Below are 13,666 nucleotides of genomic sequence, written 5' to 3' on the forward strand. Positions count from 1 at the left end.
ATTTCTGAAACATGCATTTTAGACATCTGTTGTTTTACCTCTGCTCACTTCTGAACCTTCAAATGACCCTTGTTATTATTGGAAAAATCTTTGTTGATGTACACCATGAAACCTTTGCATATAAGAATGAAATTGCATCACTATTAGCGAATTCATCCATCATGAACTCTCCATCAATCCCAACTCCAAAATATGTGGTCAGGCAGGCTCTGAGACCTAGGCCTGAGGTTACTAACTGAGATCAAAGGTGGGGGCAGCACATCGCCAGCAGACAAATGCACAAACTGGAAAGTTAAGATCAGTCCGACAGTTAGGCTGAACACCACCACAATGGTCCCAGGAGAATGGCCCCAATAAAACCCACATGGCCTGAAGGGTGCGCTCATTTCCAAACACCATAAAGTCAGATGCCACATGCAGTTAGGAACACTCAGCCAATCAGAACAAAGCACGCACAGTAACACACTGTGATCACCCGCCCCTTAGGCCGCACATCATGACACGTTACCCACTCGCCCTCATTGTATCCAAGCGAAGTTGAGTCCCACCTGCATTTGTTATCAGGACCAGATTTATGGCTCCAAGACAACTTCTCACATTCATTACCAAGGAAGGAATGTTTAACTTGTTTTATGGTACTCAGAGGAATGTATAAAACACTGCTAAAAACACTTGTACATTGGGAGATAGTCCTCAGACCCTGTTTCTGTAACTGCTCTCCAGGGATTAATGTTTAATTAAACAAACCGTTTCTGTTTTGCCTAACACCTCTTGTCTTTTTCAAGGTAAATTCATATACGAGCAGCATTTTGCTGAGTCAGCCTGGAGCCGATTGGTTCCTCTGACCCAACTGCAACCAAAGGAAAGGGTCCCCACCTGGATAGATTGACATTTGCACAACAAGGAAAGATGAGCAGATGCCGCAATTGATTGGAAGTTCTGATGAATCCGCATGGAGGAGATCGGTCTTGAAGCTGCGTCAGAAGGGTAAGAGACAACACCAGAGCCTTAGTCCCAGTATTTGGCGTATGGCAAACTAGGAAAAACCTTATCCTGCGAAATCATCTTTTTTCGATAGTCAGCACGCTAGGAAAGGTGAATGTTGTTTTGAATATTGTTTTGGGCCAGATGTATCAAAGCTTTTTGCATTCGCAAACAGTGCGAATGCCCGTTTGCGATTGCAAAAAGCCCTTTCAGAATGTATCAAAGGCATTCTGAATCTAATTTTAAGGAATCGCTAAAATAGCGATTCCTTAAAATTGCAACCCTGTTTAGAGAGTCGCAAATTGTGACTCTCTAAATAAGAAATCGCAAATAAGGAATCCTTATTTGTGATTTCTAAAGTACATGTATGAAGCAATTCCTTAATGCGAACTGGGCATTAAGGAATCACTATTACCACCAAGTTGAACTTGGTGAAAACCATGTGCAAATTTTAAAAATGCATTTTTAAAATTTACATGTAAAGCACACATGCCCTTTTGACATGTGTGCACCTTACATGTTGTTGAAAATTGTTTTGGGGTGCAGTAGTGGGGGCCTGAGGCCCCCAGGACCCTGGACTTTGCATTTCCCAATATTGCGAATTCCACTTAGGAATTCGCAATTTGGGACTTGCAAAATATTTGCAAATATGGGCCAACAGGTAATAGCATTTGTGATTTTTAGGAAATCGCTATTACCGAATCACAAATATGATACATTGCATTTTGCGAATCAGAAATAGCGATTTCTTAATCGCAAAAGGCTTTCTTCATACATCTGGCCCTTTGTCACTTGGACTGCTGGGCATGACACAGATGGTATGCATAGGCCCTGGGCGTGAAATAGGGCTGCACCTCAATTTTGAGAGGTGTCTATCGCTTGGACCGCTGGGCATCACACAGATGGTACTCTTTTTCCTGTGGGCGTGATACAGGATGACAGCTTGGACCACTGGGTGAAACACAGATGGTACATTTGTCCCCTGGGTGTGATACAGGGTTGATCGCTTGTTCCCTGGGTGTGATACAGGGTTGATTGCTTGGACTGCTGGACGTGACACATGGGCTCTGGGTGTGATAGAGGGCTGACACCTCAATCTTATTTTTAGTCTAAAGGGGTTTCTCAGTGCCTTTGGTTTCGTAACACTGTTGGTATCTGAGAGAAGTGAGAGGTGTTCTATGATTAGGCCGCTGGGGGTGCCAAGGATGGTACGCATGACCCCTGGGTGTGACATAGGGTGTTATTTGGATATTAGGGAAAAAATATGGCTGCCAGATTTGTCTTTATTGTAATTGTAAAAATGCATTTTTGATATTGTGGTCCTTGTAATTTTAATGCAACTGTGTTTCATCTTAAGTGTTGTACTTTGTCGATGACTCAAATATTACATGAAGGCATTGCTACTTCTCACAATCGCTATTTAGAACTAACGTTTGCTATTATGATGCCAAATTTCATGACATTTGAAATTAACAATTGCACTTTTTTCCAGGTTGTAACCTTTCATATGCATTGCTATTTTTTATTTGTGAAATGTTCATGTCGATGCATCTGTAAATAACTCTGAGCTCATAGTAAAGTAGTTAGATTTAACAATTTCTGTGTATATTTCCCCACTACCAGAGTAAAACTTATGATTCTCTAAAGCCAGAAATGCTAGACGTTTATAACTTAAAGATTCCCTAAAACTAGAAAAGCTAAGAAGTGTATCAGTCCCCTAAAAGACTGCCCAACTTATCATGGATTTGCCACTAAGGCGCATACAAACCAGATTCCCCTACTAGGCTAAAAAAACTTAACAAGCTTTGTCATGAATTGCACACACACTAAGGCACATGTGTTTCCCTCGCCAAAGGAGGGAACCTTTGACGCTAATATAATCAAACACATGAGGATACGCATACTGACCAAGTACGTAGATAAAAAGAAGGACAGAAGAGAAGCACTGCTAGAATTATGGGCCATCTTTGAGGATGCCCAGACCGATAAACCTAACCCACAGTCAGCAAACAAGGCATCCACACCTCCCCTGCCATCTGCAGGAATGGATATGCTCTCCCCGATGCCTGCTATTCCTGCATTAGGTTACACCAATCCACCGGTCGAGAGAGACGGAGGATCCCCTACTGAACAACAAACCATTAGGTCCAGGGATGACCGACTGACAGGCTAACAGGCCCAGGCATTCGCAGCACCACCACAGTTCAGTGCAAGAGCTTCCCTAAGTTCGACCCCCCCATTCATCACGTTCAGTCCACAGAACCTCAGTGCACAGAGAAAACGCACTCCCACTGGTTCCGGGAACACACCTGAGTGACAGTGAGATTAATAGTGGTTATGAACAGTGATAGAATTAGCAAGGGGGAGGAAATGGGTCCCAGTCCTCCAGGATCTGATGATGAGGAGGAGCCCAGGGTTTGCTCAGGTAGTTGAAGTAACAGAAAGCGAGTTTGAGGGCAAGTCCTGACCAAAATAAACTGAGCATAGCTCAGAACGAAGGAGGCAATCTAGGTGGGATTTAGAGGAAAGGTACAAACTAATAAGAGAGAGAAAGCTTGCCCCCTGGTAGCACAACAAGAGAGTAGAGCAGCGTGCCCCCCATTTGAGGGGCATGAGGGTAGGCACAGAGCACCGTATGGGGAAGAGTCCAAGGCAGAACTAGAGGAAAGGCTTCTGGCTGGAATCTGAGCCGTGTCAGTTCGCCATCATAGGAGAGGAGCTGACCAGGAAATAAGAGACCAACGTAGCCTGGTACAAACTCAACTTAGATACAGGAGAACCAAAATGGCACCTTTGCCAGCTCACAAGGGGAGCAGTGATAAAGATGTCTCCCAAGCACGCAGGACAGACAAACTAACACCAAGAGAGATAGTGGCCAGAGAGGAAGGCAAGATCTTTGCACAACCATTTTGTCACCTACTAGCCTGCTGGACTGAGGTAAGTGACCTCTATGGTAGGTCTTGGCTGGAGGAGGCATCCTTCAAACCAGAGGACATAGCTGTTGCGAAGACTGCATCCGTCATGGAGGGAGCGATCCCAAGTGGTACTTCCCCCACATGCAAGTTGTCTAAGAAGATGGGAACGTTAATGTTAGGGAGAAGCCAGCAGAGCTACCCAAAGCCAACTGTCAAAGCCTACTGCAGAAGGGCATGTCAGGGGCCATCTATGTGACATGTGCTCAGATGAATAAAGAAGGGTAAGGACCAAATGGATCTCATGCTTCGAGAAGAACACCGTGGGAATAAACCTAGTGATAGGCGATGTCAAAAGTCTGCTAAGTAGCCTTAACAGAGAACAGACTAACACTATGTTCACCCGAGCTCGCATCCCATACAATCACGCTGACAACAAACACCAAGCATAGCAGGGTCACTTTCAATTTGCACAGACATCAAATATGGACAGCCCTGAGGGAAATGTTCCCTGACTGCCCAGATTTAGGAGAGCTAATGGCAGAAACCATGAAACCCGGGGAGACCATAACCAATTTTCTGGTAGGATGAGAGAACGATGGGGACAAGAGACAGGACAGCCATGGACCGATATGTGTCCCAGGTCACATTTTTTTACAATATCCTCAAAAAGGGCCTTCCCACCTAAATGCAAAGCGGATTGACAACATAGTGGGGCTAGACACCAAACGCTGGCGGGAGATGCACACTCAAATATTACACTATCACAAAAAGAAACAATAGAAGGACAGAGAAAGACAGGAGCAAGCCCAGAGAGCTTGTGGTCCTACACAAATTGAAAAGGGCCACCCTCAAGGGAGCCACGTTGGCTGCTAGCGTGCAAATGCACTAGTTCTGAGAGGAGCTCCACCACAAAACCCCAGGCGGTTTCATCCTAGCTACAATGGCAGAAACCATGGAGGTTGGCAGCAGCCAGACCTTATAGAATGTTACTATTGCCAGAGAATGGGTCACATGACCGACAGACGCTGGCTAAAGGCATATCATGAACAGAGGTCAATGAGCCGAGGCCAGGCCTCACAAAATTCCCATTCACAAAACAAAGCCCGGGAAACACGAACGCACCTTGCACTCAGCTGCATGAATGTCAGTCCACTGCTGCACTACCGCAACAGGGGTCAGGTAATTGGACAAACATGTGGCAACTGGAACCACAGACAGGGAACAAGAACCGGGCCCACAACCACGGCAGGCAGAGGTAACTGTTTGGTGAAGTAGTGCCTTCACCCAAACGCAGAACCCAAATGCGCAGTAAGTTAAAACCTCCAAGGCAAAGCATCCATTTCAGTCACACCTTAAAATTCACTGTACTAAACTTCAAAAGAAGAACAAATGATACAAAATTAGAGATTTACACCTTAACTTGCATTCCAGAAGTTCAGGGCTGCTGTACGTGTTCTGTCGATCGTATATCCTCACTAGAGTCTGCCATTCAGGAAGCCTGCAGAAGCATAGGCTCCATTCTGCTGCTGATCCCCCTGGGTGGGGTTGGCTGGCCACACCCCAGGGGGAGGGCATTCTGACGATGGGGGCAGGGCGGCTCCCCGATCAGTGCCTAAAAGCAGGCACCCAAGGTCATCGCATCCACAAGTCAATCACCAAGTCAGAAGGTCCCCATTCTTGGGCACCCAGCCGGGAAAGACATTTTTGTGTGTTGTTAAGTCCCAACAGCAAGAGTTCTAGCAGAAAAATAGTGGCCTCTAGCCAAATGGAGGCCCCCTTTTAGTTCCAAAACAAAGCTGTCCTCCAGGGTCATGAGCCAGGTTTCCCATATGCTTGAGATAGTGAAGACCCCATAACCTCCACAGCACACATGCCAAATCCGACAGATTGCATAGCACCGCATTGCACTGAGCCAGGAGAGGGCGTTCACCAGAACAGCCATCACAGTCCATTACCATCATTTGGCAAAAGATGATGAGTTCTTGGCCTTGCATTGGACTCTCCATGTAGCAATATCTTTGCCTCCTCCCCTCCCTCCAAGTCTTTCAAGTAACAGCCAGGAGCCACAGTTCCAAATATCCTGGGTAATATGTGGTCCGAGGTAGAGGGTGGTGCTGGGTTAAAAGGGAGTCCAAAAAGATCCATCACAGCTTCGAGCAGAATAGAACACAGAAATATGCTCATTCCTGTGTCAGGGCTAGCAATCAGTGAACACTCAAGACCTGACACACATGTCTAGAGGGAGCAACAGTGCCAATCTCAGACACTGCAAATCAGAAGCACATGGGAGCTGCGGAACAACTCTCCATCCCCTTCTGGTTCATAACAATTAAAAATAACAGAACCTAAAGATCTAGGGAAACGCCCACTCACCAATAAAAAGAAGCTCGGTGCTAGCCCAAAAGAAGCCTCCGGAATAAGGGCGTGGTCAAGACATATGCCGCCACTAGGGAGAGTCAGGTTGCATGCCACATGCCGGGAAAAAATAGGTATACATGTGACCTCAGACCACGTTGTGATCACCAACCAACGTTCATTTGTAACATGCCTCCCACTTATACATCACCCACGCAAAGTAGATCAAAGGACACTGGCTGTACCAATGACATCCCCATATACACACTAGCAAACTGGAGAGCTAGCAATGACCCCAAGGAGGTAGTCAAAAATTCAAAGCACCCATATGCTCCAAGATCACCCAGTAAAAAATAAAAATGCTTTACCACAGTACACCTAATCAGGCACGGAAAGGAGGGAGGCCCAACAACCCAAAACATTAATATGTTCATGAGCAATAACCCATTTGTTCCTAAGTAGGTATCCCGAGTGGTGCCACACTCCGGTGCCTCACTAAAATAGATACAAATGAAGTGTGGAAGAAACACCCCCCAAAAAAAGCACAGGAACCCCTAAGAAATAATTGGCGATGATATATGGAAGAATGCAATGTTTTGTCTTTGTTCTCTTTCATATAATAAACCAAACCTAGCTCTTATCCAATAGGTCTGCAATCGAGCCACCAGGTGCACCACCTTTACAGTGGACTATCACTTTTCCAGCAGCCACATCAGTACTCCCAACAGGGTCTGAGGCTACAAACTGCTCCAAGAACTTTCCACATCAGTTCTCCCAACAGAATCCAGAACCATGGGCTGCATGAGAACTTTTTTTGGAACTGTTACGACTAAGAAACTCCCAGCACAAGAGGTCGCAGAATAACTCTCCGCCCCCCTCTGCTCACAACAATTAAAAATAACAGAACAAGAAGATGTATATAAGCGCACAATGATCAATAAAAAGAAGCCCAAATCTAGCCCAAAAGAAGCCTCCAGAAAAAGGCCATAGTCAAGACACCTGCCGCATCACGTTCCATGCTACATGCTGGGACCAGAGGGGTATGCCTGTGTCCTCAGGGCACATTGCGATCATCAACCAACTACCTACCCTATATACATCGCCCCATGGACGTGTAGGTCAAAGGTCACTGGCTGCACCGAAGACATCTCCATGCACACAACAGAGAGTTGGTGACGCCCACAGAGGGCTAGTTAATAATTAAAAGCACCCACATGCTCGAAGATCACCCTGTAAAAAATAAAAATGCTTTTCCGCCGTACACCTAGTCAGGTACAGGGAGGAGGGAAGCCCAACAACCTATAAATTAATATGTTCATGAGCAATAACCCAGTTTTTCCTAAATAGATATCCTGAGTGGGACCACCCTCCACACTCTGGTGCCTCACTAAAATAGATACAAATGAAGTGTGGAAGAACCCACCCCCCAAAAAAGCACAGGAACCCCTAAGAAATAATAGGCGATGATACATGTAAGGATGCAATGTTTTTTCTTTTTCAAATAACAAACCAAGCCTAGCTCTTATCCTACAGGCAGCAATCAAGCCACCATGTGCACCACCTTTACAGCAGACTATCACTTTTTTAGCAGTCACATCAACACTCTCAATAGGATACAGAGCTTCAAACTGCTCCAAAAACTTTCCACATCAATACTCCCAACATGATCCAGATACTCCGAACTGCCCTGCAAATTTTTTTTTTAACTGTTACACCTAAGAAACTCCCATCACCAGAGGACTACATCTGTCCTGGTGTCATCTCAAGACCTACAATGATCTATAAGTTATGGGTTGCTGTACATTTATATACCCTCTGCTTTCTATGGATGTTGCACATCCACTCATTGCCATAGAGCGGCCTAGTCTAATGGAGTCTATTCAGAAATTGTCACCGCACTTGAATAGCGACCTCTCCCATGCCATCTACAGTTACACCACACCTAACACTAGCATTCACTACACAGCGCCTTTCTACACAACACATGGTATCAGCACACGACCATTGTGGGTTCTAAGACATCATCCGGGTCATGTTACGTCTGTACGCTGATACCCCATGCAATAGGCACAGACAGACTTTACGTGTCCCAAGAGGTAGCCCTTGAAAAAGCAAAATGGCTTTTCTACCTTTACCTATGTAGGCTTAAGGCCAAAATACAAACCAACAGAGTGGAACCCCATAAAGCAGTTGTAAATCTGACCCAATATGACACCAACCCCACCGCACTGTACCTTTACACCGAGCCTAGTGATATCCAAACTGAGCTAGGATGTGCAGGAAGGGCACCATAGGGGAGGATACTGTTTGGCCCCAAGACTTTCCTGAAAAAAGATTCTCGGAGGTAGCAAAACCGCCAAACCAATGCACAAACACATCTGCTCCTACTTCTATCTGTGGTCCCTGGGTGGCCCTTAACATATTTGGGGCTGTCTTCCTTAATACAAATTCTCGACATGGAATTCCAGTGTAGAGCCATCCACCTTGATGATACAAAGGAAAATGAGCCTGCCAGGGGAGGGTTTAATGAAAACATAGATACCACATGTTAAGAAGCCTGGGATTCTGAAATAGATAGAAATACATGGATAGAAGGGAGGAGGCAGATCCTAATTGTACAGAAACTCACACTGTATTCTTTATGTTTCAGAGGCAAAGGAACAGTGCGGCTGGGAACTAATGAAAACTGTGGTACAATCCTGCACATTCCAAACATGCAGTGGGGCACCTCCACGATGATGGACACTTACTGGCAATGAGGCATTTGCCTACACTCCCCTCTTCCCCATATGGCGTGGCCTCTGCTTCCTCATCACCGCACACACCACGACTCTGGTCCTTCAAGAAGAAGATCTGCCAGAGCTGTACCAACACCCGCTAAGGAAGAAGATGACTCTGTTGCATCAGGCTCATTAGAAAAGAACTGCTGATTATTTTAATTGGGTCAGTACATGGACATCCCAGAAGAAGTTAGACTGTTCTCTGATACACAAGTGTCAATGGGAACCCACATGGGTGGAGGGGAGTGCACATTCCCAAACACCATAAAGTCAGATGCCACATGCAGTTAGGAACACTCAGCCAATCAGAACACAGTACGTACAGGAATGCACTGCGATCATACACCCCTCAGGCTGGACATCTGGACACATTACCCACTGGCCCTCATTGTGTCCTTGCAAGGTTGAGGCCCACCTGCATTTGTTATCAAGTCCTTAATTATGACTCCAAAACAACTGCTCACATTCTTGACCAAGAAAGGAGTGTTTACGGTACTCATAGAAATGTATAAAACACAGCTCAGAAAATTGTACATCGAGAGACAGTCCTGAGACCGTGTTTCTGTAAGTGCTCTTCCAGCCATAATGTTTAATTAAATGAACCGTTCCTGTTTTGCTAGGCCCTCTTGTCTTTAGTTTTTTTCAAGGTAAATTCACATTCAAGCAGCACCCTCACCAGTCTTTGTTGTATTATAGTGGGAATTGGTTAGTGGTTCTATTAGTGCTTAGCAACTGGGTGGAATGCTGAGGTAGATTGTGAGGTGGACTCAGTTGCTCCTGAGATCTGCCAGGGTTGGATGTGTACATCTGGTCTCAGAATAAAGAAGATATTTATGTGAAATATCGTGTTCCTGGCTCCTTTAGTCTCCCTCATCTCCCTTTACTTCTGCCTGTCCTTTCGATTCACCCTCACCCCATTTACCTCCTCCAAAACACCAAGTCACCCTCACCACCCTTTACCTTTACCCACTGCTGAACTATCAAGTTCCCTCACCACCCTTTACCTCTAACCACCCCTAAACCTTCAAGTCACCCTTGGGCAACCTTTACCTCTACCAGCTCCATAGCCTCCAAGTCACCCTCACCTTCCTTTACCTCCATCCATCCCATACAGTGATGATGGACCAATTTTCAGAGTGGGGAGCTGCTATCAATGTTAAATTACTGAAGACAGAGAGACTGTGAAAAAACTTAGCTTCACACAAAGAACAAGGGTAGTTAATGAGTTATTCCCATTAAGCAAGTGAGTGGTAAGGGTGTGGTTTGTAGACAGTGGTGCATTTTGGAGCACACAGTTGCTATTATATTACTAAAGCACTGTGTGGTTGTGTACTGTTATTTACAAATAGAAGATTTTCTTTTGAAATGGCTACTGAATTTATTAAACATAGTTCTCTTCATTAAACCCTCTCACTTCCTGGTCGGAGAAAGAAAAGTAAACATCTTTGTACATGTTAAAAGAATAAGCAGTAATTTGATAGAAGACATAGCCTGATATTTGACCTCTGTCTTTCAACCATAACAAATGTGATTAAATAAAATCATAATTTATTAGCATCTTTATTTCTCAATTACCTTCTGAACTCCAGTATGGCTATCATGGGGAGCTGCAGCACCCCAGCAACCCTACTTCCAGCACTTATTATCCCATATGCCTCAATTCACCCTCACCTCCCATTACTTCTAACCACTCCAGAACCCTCAAGTCACCCTCACCTCCCTTTAACCCTACCCTCACCTCTCCTTACATCTACCTACCCTGAGCCCTCAAGTCACCTTCACCTTTCCCTTTACCTCTACCCACTCGGATCTCTCAAGTCACCCTCACTTCCCTTTAACTATAAGTACCCAAACCCTCAAGTCACCCTCACCTTCCTTTACCTCTACTCGAGAACCATCGTCACCCTCACCTCACTTTCCGTTTACACATCACTGAACCGTCAAGTTACCCTTGCCTCCCTCTACCTCTACGCACCACTGAACCCTCAAGTCAACCTCACCACCCTTTACGTTTACCCACCCCTGAAGCCACAAGCCACCATCACCACCCTTTACCCACCCGAACCATTAAGTCCCTTTACCGATCCAGTCCAAAACTCTCCGGTCACCCTCACCTCCCTTTACCTGTACTCACCCGAACCGTCAGGTCACACTCACATCGGTTTACCTCTACTCACCCCGAACCTTCGAGTAACCCTCACCTCCCTTCACCTCTACCCACCCAAACCCACCAAGTCACCCTCATCTTCCTTACCTCTACTCACTGCTGAAGCCTCAGTTCACCACACATCCTTTTATGTCTTATGGTAGATTTTGCTTCTGTACGTTTTCAGGTATTTCCAATTATGAACTCTACAACAGGCTTCAAAGTGATATTCTTCTGTTGATCTGTTCATAATCAGTTGAATTAAGTTGCTCAAATGACACAGTTTGCAACCCAACAGTGGTAGGTCATTCACCACACACTAATCGCACCACAGATGGTTCACACACTGCTTGAACTGGTTCACAAACCATCATGTTTAAAGTGACCCAAAACAGTTAGGGGCTCCAAGCTGTTAACTTGTGAATGCTGAGAAAATACCTTGAAGTTAAGTCTGTGAACTTATAGATCCTAATATGCGAAGAATGGAAGAGCTTCTGGCCAACAACCCTCTGACCCAAGAACATTGGCATACCACCGATGACACATTTTTTTGAGGTATGTAAGTCACGATCCTCTTTCCTAATCATTAGAAAAATGAAGTTAATCTAAATCCCCTAAACTAAACTATAGGGAAATCTTAATTAAGTCTCAGGATTTAATAGAAATATAGGAAAGTGTCAGCATCACAGAAACCTAAGTAGAATCTCTGATAGAGTGGTGATGTATGGCATTAAGCCACACAAAGGAGTAAAGAATGGAGAGGTATGTACCCCTCCACGTCTCACGGGAACCTGCTCTCCTCTAACTAGGTGACTACCAATTAAACCTACATATTCTTCGAGAAGTCCACGTCATCAACATCTGTAGTTTATCAGCTTCCATGCACAGTTGAAATTGGCAACTCCCATCAAATCTAATATCCCATGAAATGGATATCAGGATGGCCTTGAAGAGATCTCTTGGTGTCTGGAACACAAACAGGAGTATTTTCTTCTCAGTCTGTTAACACTCCTTTGTCCTTGCCATGCCTTCCATGCCCCACTATCGTCAATACACACAACATGCCTTTCATTAGCTGCAGACTCTTGCAAATGCACCTGCAAAGGAAGAATATTGTAACACAAGCAAAATTCCATGTTGAAAGGTAGACCTAGAAAATCAAATATTTCAGTCCTTTGGTTATGGTATCTTAAAAAGGCATTAAGTGCACATTCAAAATACATGTGTATAAGTGCATCTTGCAGTTATAAATGGAAAACAAGAATTATAAATAAAACTTGATCATATGCAGTTTCACCATAATGCCATACTCTGAATACACAAATATAAATGCATAGAGTAATACATTTCAGCATGTTAAAATCGAACATTAGAACACTCATACATATGAATTTCTAATTCTGTACTGTGAATGCACTCACTTTCAGTAATATAATTTTTATGCTCCACCTTACGTTAGTAATGTTAGGACACACTGTATATCTATTGTCGATTACATTATTATGTCACTCTTTTAACACATGATGGGACAACCAAAATTATGTGTTCCCAATCCCCCTTTGATGACTATCTAGGGTCATAACAATCATGATAAAATCCTTTGATGAGACCGTCTAAACGCTTGTAGTTTTCATAAATTTTCATCTAGACTCCTCCAAACACTTCATAATATTTACAGTGATTCTCTTCCAGCTCCACATCCACTCTCTTTCTTTTCACTGCCTGATTAACTCTCCCTTACCCCTGTAGTACCGTCAAAAATGTCAGTCAGATGAAGAGAAGCAAGAAAATGGGCCCGAGCAACATCACCACCAGCGGCATTAACGAAATAAGAAGTCTGTGGATGAACAAGGACTCTATTTATGACTTTTTCCCAAGTGAACCTAGTCATAAGTAGCCCTTTCTACACACTACAAACACTGTGACAATCTTCCCTTATCTCCCTTCCATTTCTCTCACACGGTACAAGCCCTTGTCATGTTTTATGTAGACACACTGATTAAATGCCATTCTCTTTCTATCCAAAGACTGCAACAATCCCAAAATGCTGCAGTGAGTCAACCTCCGCATCTTATCCTATGCCACTACATTACACCAGCCATTCAAAGACTTCACTGGCTACCCACAAACAGATAGTCCATCTGCAATGCACTCTGCATAGCTCGCTGGTGCATTTATTGGGAGGGCCCATTGATTGCTCAAGTAGAGCTTCAAAGATACTCAGAGGAAAAGAGCTCAGTGCTCTGGAACAGCACCTCCACTGCCCATCCCTCTCTACATCAGGGTGCAGAGGCGGACTCCCTTTCTCTGCAGTGAAAGTAATATTATGGAACTTTCTTGCAGCAATGACAAGAAACATTTATACAACCCAATCTCAAGCATGTGGTAAAGACCTGGGGTCATATGTACGAAAGCTTTTCCCCATAGACACAGAATGGGTAAAATCCTTTGGTACATCTGGCCCCTGGCTCTTCCCCAACATATGA

This window comes from Pleurodeles waltl, chromosome 2_2 (genome assembly GCF_031143425.1).
Source record: "Pleurodeles waltl isolate 20211129_DDA chromosome 2_2, aPleWal1.hap1.20221129, whole genome shotgun sequence".
Lineage (NCBI taxonomy): Eukaryota > Metazoa > Chordata > Amphibia > Caudata > Salamandridae > Pleurodeles > Pleurodeles waltl.